The following is a 7,165-nucleotide window of genomic DNA, read 5'->3' on the forward strand; positions in this document are numbered from 1 at the left end:
CGCATATCTATCATAGCCACGAGAGAGTACATGCACACAACATCGCACGGTTTCGTCTTCTGTTATCTACGTTCACACGACAAATATACGATTCACAAAGGTCTTATCGAGTCTCACTCCAGAGAATTACGTAAGGTTTACCAGCTCCTTATTGGATATTATTAAAATGGCGTTATACCAATATATTCTGTTGAATACAGCGTTTTACATCGTTAATTCGAGTATACAAATTTGAATTCCTGGCGCTGCTGAAACTGCCAAAAATGTAATCTTAAAAATACCAGAAATAAGCTACTTTTGGTATTTTTTGCATATGCCAAAAATAACACTGCCTAGACATAGTCCATTACTTACTCGAGGGTACAAGGCAAGAGCCAGGAACTTTCAAATTATCGTGACGCCTTAAAATATAGTATTTCATTAGTGTCATTGTTTTCATTTGGTTCTGGGGGATTTTGGTGGCTGATTTGATCCTACTTGACTATGCAACACTGTATTTATGGTCCATCCAAAAACCAGTATCCAAATGATATCAGTCAACAACATTCTCCGTTGCTTAAGGTACTAACTCGTTTTGGAGGGACAGTGGAACTTTGTAGGAACTTAACTTCGCCTTAACGATGCTTTTGTCGGGAACAATAAGCTAACAATAATCTTGTACCGATTATAATGTAATTTATGCCAACCTTTTGCGAAAATTTAGCGGTTACTGTATACTAGTTTCATCATTGAAAAAGTTGTTAATTGAAAAACGCGATGGATTTGCATAAGCTCAAAGTTACCGATCCCCGCCATCGTTGTAATTGTGAACCAGGATCTTACGGAGTGAATTGTTCGGGTAAAAAATGCAAATCTGAAAAACACAATGTTGATTTTGTTGTTGGTCGCTACGTGACATATTGCCTTCAGTTCCCGTCTAACAGCCAGTTTCAAACAGGGGCAATGATAGCAAATATAGTAGCAAAGGCTATGTTGCGGGAGGTTACTGTTATTTTGATATTCAGGTAGGTCTAGATTTTATTATGCTTCAATCATGTTGATCGTTTTTTACATCCGCAAGAAGATTTATATTTTAAAATACCTGCGCTACAGATTCAAAGTAATTTAGAGTGTCACTGTCGACTTTCGCTGTGTGCCTTTGTAAGACACCGCCTGCATCCGAAGACGTATGGGATGGGGAAGAGAAGCTCAGATAAATCTACCCAGTTAGACAACGAAGTATATAAATGCTTATGATCTAACCCGGTTATAAAATAATTTGTATCCGAAAACGTCCCATTCATGCGGGATTAGCTGCAGTTGCCGTGTCGCAACCAAGTACTATTTAGAATTGGGGATTATGTGAACGTTATCTTAACGCTTGTGTTCGGTATTTAGAACAAGATATATCGGTGTGAGCAAACGAATATTGGAGTATTTTAAACTGTGAACATTTTTTCAAATTATTGTCAACTTAACGTAATCATACCATTTTCGTTAGAATTTCCCGAATTGAAAATTTATATTACTCCCTTCATCACAGTGACAATAAGTTTTATTGAATACATAATAATAAAAAACATGTGCGGTCAAAAATGTTACCGATTCTCGAGAACTTCACAAATCGAGGTTGTGAATAATAAAGACTCTTCTCAAGACACTTCCAGACGAGTTTAGTCACACCGAGGCAAAAGCGAAAGTACGGCTATATTGTAGAGCGACCTGGAACGCCAAATATTAATTAAATATAAGGTCACTATCGAAATTTCCATAGAGCATTCGCTGATGGCCACTTTCCATCTATGCATCGACATAGGCTCTATACCAGAGGTCTCAAACTCAAATGTCCTCGCGGGCCAATTTCCTACTTTTGATGGCGCCGCGGGCCGCAGCACCAATAAAAGGGGAAATCAGTGTATTTTCAAGTAGGCTTTATTTGACGGGACATTGCAGACTGACATTCCACACGCATCGTCAAAATGTGATGTAGCCTACCATTGTGAATTCAAGCCTGGCAAGAACAAAAATCACATTATAAAATATTTGAATAAAATTGTTGCTGTAATTAGTTGTAGATACTATGCGAGAGTACAAATGCATCAGGACATCGTAAAAGCTGTCGCGTTATAACCTTGCAGGTAGCGCGGACATTTGACGTGCCACAATTATAGGTAGAATTTAAGAATTTTACAAAGATTGAACTGATATCAGAGCATTGGACATAGCCCTACTGGTAACTAGGCTATATTGATCATATCATTACCAAAGTCAAATAGAAACAGCGTTAGATTTACCTACGAATATTGGAACAGGTCAATAACAACTTGAACGTATAATGAATACTGTGGCATAGCAATAGAAATGTGCAATCGTTGAAGAATCCATTGGTATTACTTGTTACAGCTGTGAAGCGTAGGCTACGACTACTTAATACTCGCCATTTCATTGGCGATAATAACATATATAAAGGTACCAAAGATGACACAGGATGTAACCAACCATATACATCAAAGGGGCAACATAATGCCAATGGCGGTTGCCATATACCAACCTGCTTGGATATCTAAATAAGCTACGCAACGCCAGCTACGACTGTGGTGTATTACGTCAGTGCAATCACGTCTAATGATCATTTCTCGTGTCTACTAATTGGTGCCTTTACGTTGCTTATAAGTGCTCTGAGTTTTCTGTTTCGAGGCTTATTTTGTTATGTGAATAAAGACACAACATTGGCGACGAGGATGAACAACGACACTCCTGCGGCCGGAAGCCGGGGATACGGGAAAGTGCCCGAGTTCAACTTGGGTGAAGACGAGTGGGACGAGTATGTCGAACGCTTGGAGCTTTACTTCGAAGCGAATGGTATTGCCGACGAAGGAAAAATGAAAGCTGTCTTGCTAACGGTATGTGGGGCGAAAGCGTATAGTCTCGTTCGAAATCTCTCGACACCAGAAAAACCGAAAGATAAGAGCTACCGACAAATAGTTAAATTGCTCGGGGATCATCTTACGCCGAAGCCGTTGTTAGTGGCAGAGCGGTATAAATTTAATGTACGGGTCCAAGACGAGGGTGAACCTGTCAATGCCTTCGTCGCGGCACTGAAGAAATTGTCGGAACATTGCGAATTCGGGGCATTCTTAACCCAGGCCATTCGAGATCGGCTCATCTGCGGTCTGCGCTCGAGACCTATCCAGGAGCGCTTACTGTTGGAGAATGATTTGAGCTTAGAAGATGCCGTTAAAAAGGCTGTCGCAATGGAAGCAGCTGGGAGACAACTTTTCGATACTGGTAGTTACAGCACCGCGATGGTACGAAGGGAACAGCGGGTGACTCGAGAATACCAGGAATGCAAGCGCTGCGGGAAATCTAACCACGGAGAAGACAATTGTATCTTTCGCACAGCGCTGTGTCATGCGTGCAGACGGGTCGGACACATAAGGAAGATGTGCCCCGGAAAAAGTACAAGGCGAAAGAGTAAGACCGCATGCAAGATTAACTGTTTGAGCGGATCGACGGAAAAGCAATCAACTGATGATGCTGGTAACGGTGACGACTGCGGTTCCGAGTCCTCGGCAGACGACAGTGTGAGTATCTTGATGAATATCAACTTCGTAGAAGGGAAAGATGAGATTCGCGTAGATATTGGCATTAACGGTATTATCATTTCTATGATATTCGATACAGGTGCTGCAGTATCCGTAATTTCGAAGTATTTACTGTGGGAGAAATTTCCTCTTGCGACGCTGGAGCCATGCAACATTAAATTGAAGGCCTACAATGGCGATATTCTGCCGGTATTGGGTAAAACCTTGGTGATGGTGAGCTATCAGGGACATGATTGTAAATTGCCTTTGATTGTTTTGGATATGGAAGCTCCGCCGTTGTTCGGTAGGAACTGGATGCGTCAAATACAAATGAATTTACGAAAATTAATCGGAATGGTCTCGGATAGCGGTCAGAGTGAGAATTCGAGAGATTACCTAAGCAGGCTATTGAGGGATACTAGCATCTTTGAAACGCAACTAGGGAAGGTTGTCGGCATTAAAGCACGGCTCCACATGAAACCCAACGCCGTACCGAAATTTTACAAAGCGCGTAAAGTGCCATACGCTTTACTTGATAAAGTGGAAACAGAAATCCGTAGGTTAGTGGATACTGGAGTGTTGGAAAAGGTTGAGCACTCCGACTGGGCGAGTCCAATTGTGCCTGTGCTAAAGGCGTCCGGGGAAGTTCGTATTTGTGGCGACTTCAAAGTTACGATTAATCCGCAGTTGGATATACCCGAATATCCATTACCGACCCCCGACGACTTGCTGGCGCTTCTTAACGGAAGGAAAAGTTCGTATTTTAGCAAGATCGATTTATCACAAGCGTATACGCAAGTGGAGCTTGATGACGACTCGCGTAAGTACGTGGTGATTAACACCCATCTTGGATTGTTCAGATACACCCGACTTCCGTTTGGAGTGGCATCAGCGCCGGCGATTTTTCAGCAACTGATGGATCAGGTGCTACAAGGACTGAATGTACCGTGTTTGCTAGACGACATCTTAATCACCGGGTCTTCGGAGAAGGAAAATCTTAAGCTGCTATCAACTGTATGTAATCGTTTGGATAAATATGGTTTGAAAGCTAAAAAGTCCAAGTGTTGTTTCCTGGAAGAGTCCCTGGAATATTTAGGCTATGTAATTGACAAGAATGGCATACGACCGAGCAACTCAAATTTGCGATCAGTGACTTCTGCTTGCCGTCCAGACAACGTGAATGTACTGCGGTCTTTTCTCGGGATGGTAAATGTCCATAGAAAATTCATACCAAACCTATCCAGTCTGTTGCAACCGTTAACGAACTTGCTAAGAAAGGACGTGAAGTGGAAGTGGGATGATACTTGCGAAAAGGCCTTCGGAGCCTTGAAAAATTGGCTTACCTCCGATTTGGTATTGGCTCACTATGACCCTGATAAGCCGATTACCCTGTCAGTAGACGCGTCCCCAGATGGTTTAGGAGCCGTAATCGTGCAACCCGATGGAGAACGTGAGCGCCCAGTTGCGTACGCCTCTCGTACATTGTCACCAGCCGAGAAAAACTATTCTCACATCGAGAAAGAAGCTCTGGCCATAATCTTCGGGTTACAGAGATTTCATCACTACTTGTTCGCGAGGAAGTTTACCCTATTTACGGACCACAAGCCCTTGACGATGATTCTAGGTCCAAAGACTGGTATACCCGTGCTAGCCGTATCCAGGTTGCAACGTTGGGCAATAAAACTCGCGTGTTATAATTACGAAATTCGTTACAAACCGGGTAAGCAGAATGTTACGGCGGATTGGCTTTCGAGAAGTCCCTCGATTGCATCAGGCGATGTGGATCCATCAACGCAGGAAGCCAACGAGATAAATGCAATACAAGTTGACAATCTGCCAATCACGGCGAAAAAGATTGGCCTTGCGACGCGCCGAGACCCCCTTTTATCTCGTGTACATTACTATGTGATAAACGGGTGGCCCGCTGGCGGCTTATCCCCAGAATATCAACCGTTCTATTTTCGCAGGAACGAACTGACAGTCGAGCAGGACTGCTTACTTTGGGGTATCCGAGTAGTTATCCCGGCGCGATATCAGCAACAGATCCTTGATTTATTGCATGAACACCATCCTGGGATCGTAAGGATGAAGATAAAAGCCAGAATGCATGTGTGGTGGCCCAATCTGGACAGTAACGTCGAACAGAAGGTTAGAGATTGTGCTATCTGCAGACAATGTGAAAGCAGAAGGCCAGAAGTTTTGAATCCTTGGGTCTGGCCAACTCGTGCATGGCAGCGAGTACACGTGGATTTTGCCGGACCTCGTATGGGAAAGTACTTCCTGGTACTAGTGGATGCTCGGACGAAATGGCCGGAAGTGCATCAGATGAGTTCAATTACTGCTGAAAATACGATATCCGTACTTGGTAAGATTTTCTCAACGCATGGTCTGCCGGATGAGCTAGTAAGTTATAACGGACCACCTTTCACGTCTAAACAGTTCGAGTTGTTTTTGACTCAGAATGGTGTTAAGCACATTAGAACTGCTCCCTTTAGTCCCAAAACCAACGGTTCTGCGGAACGATTTGTTCGTGTTTTAAAGGAATTTTTAAAGAAGGAAGCGAACAGAGGAACGGATATCAAGAGGAAGCTACAGTCGATGTTGCTGCACTACCGAACGACTCCGCATTCAACAACAAAGGTATCTCCTGCTAGAGCGATGTTCGGACGGGAGTTGCGGACACGGTTGCATTTAGTGCACCCACAGTTGGAGTCCACGTTGCAGAAGGATCATCCAGCTTGCAAACCGACCGAACTTCTTAAGTCTCGTCTGCAGGAAGTAGGCGATCCGGTTATGGTCAAGGACTATCGACAGCGCCCCCCAGTCTGGGCAAGAGGAGTTGTTATCGAGAAGTTGGGTCCTGCAACGTATCGCGTTCAAGTTGGTGACCTACTCTGGAAGCGACATATCGACCAAATCCGAGATCTGTCGGCGTCACGGTTTTGCGACCAGGAAGATGAAGAGATCGTCGATCCAGTCGTATTACCGAGCATGACACCAACACCAGATCATCGTCTCACAAGTCCTCGCCTTCCATCCAGTCCAACACCAGTGGAAACAGAAAATATACCTATACCTGTAATCAGTCCAAGCAACGATAATGTAGCGGACGTTGACAATGAACTATTGGCACCTGAGCGCCAAAACACTGAACATTCAGTGCCGCATGTGCGCCAAAACACTGAAAATACAGTGCCGCCTTTGCGCCCACCGTCACAAAGAATACGACGACGACCCAGACGTTTGATCGAGGAAATGTAGTATCAGTTGGGGAGGAGATGTGGTGTATTACGTCAGTGCAATCACGTCTAATGATCATTTCTCGTGTCTACTAATTGGTGCCTTTACGTTGCTTATAAGTGCTCTGAGTTTTCTGTTTCGAGGCTTATTTTGTTATGTGAATAAAGACACAACAACGACCTTTTGATATTTTACTATTTCTCATACCAGTTTGATAGTATGTTGCGTCCATGGTTGTACCTAGTCACGTCATTCCGAGTCACAAAAATCCTCTGATTGTAACGTTTGACGCGACGAGTACGAGTAATTCTACAGAAGGTCGCGCCCAAGTCCAAATCACAAATTTCAGTAACGAATCATCA

Source organism: Botryllus schlosseri, chromosome 4 (assembly GCF_051294905.1).
Source record: "Botryllus schlosseri isolate E-star chromosome 4, Bs_hap1, whole genome shotgun sequence".
Classification (NCBI taxonomy): domain Eukaryota; kingdom Metazoa; phylum Chordata; class Ascidiacea; order Stolidobranchia; family Styelidae; genus Botryllus; species Botryllus schlosseri.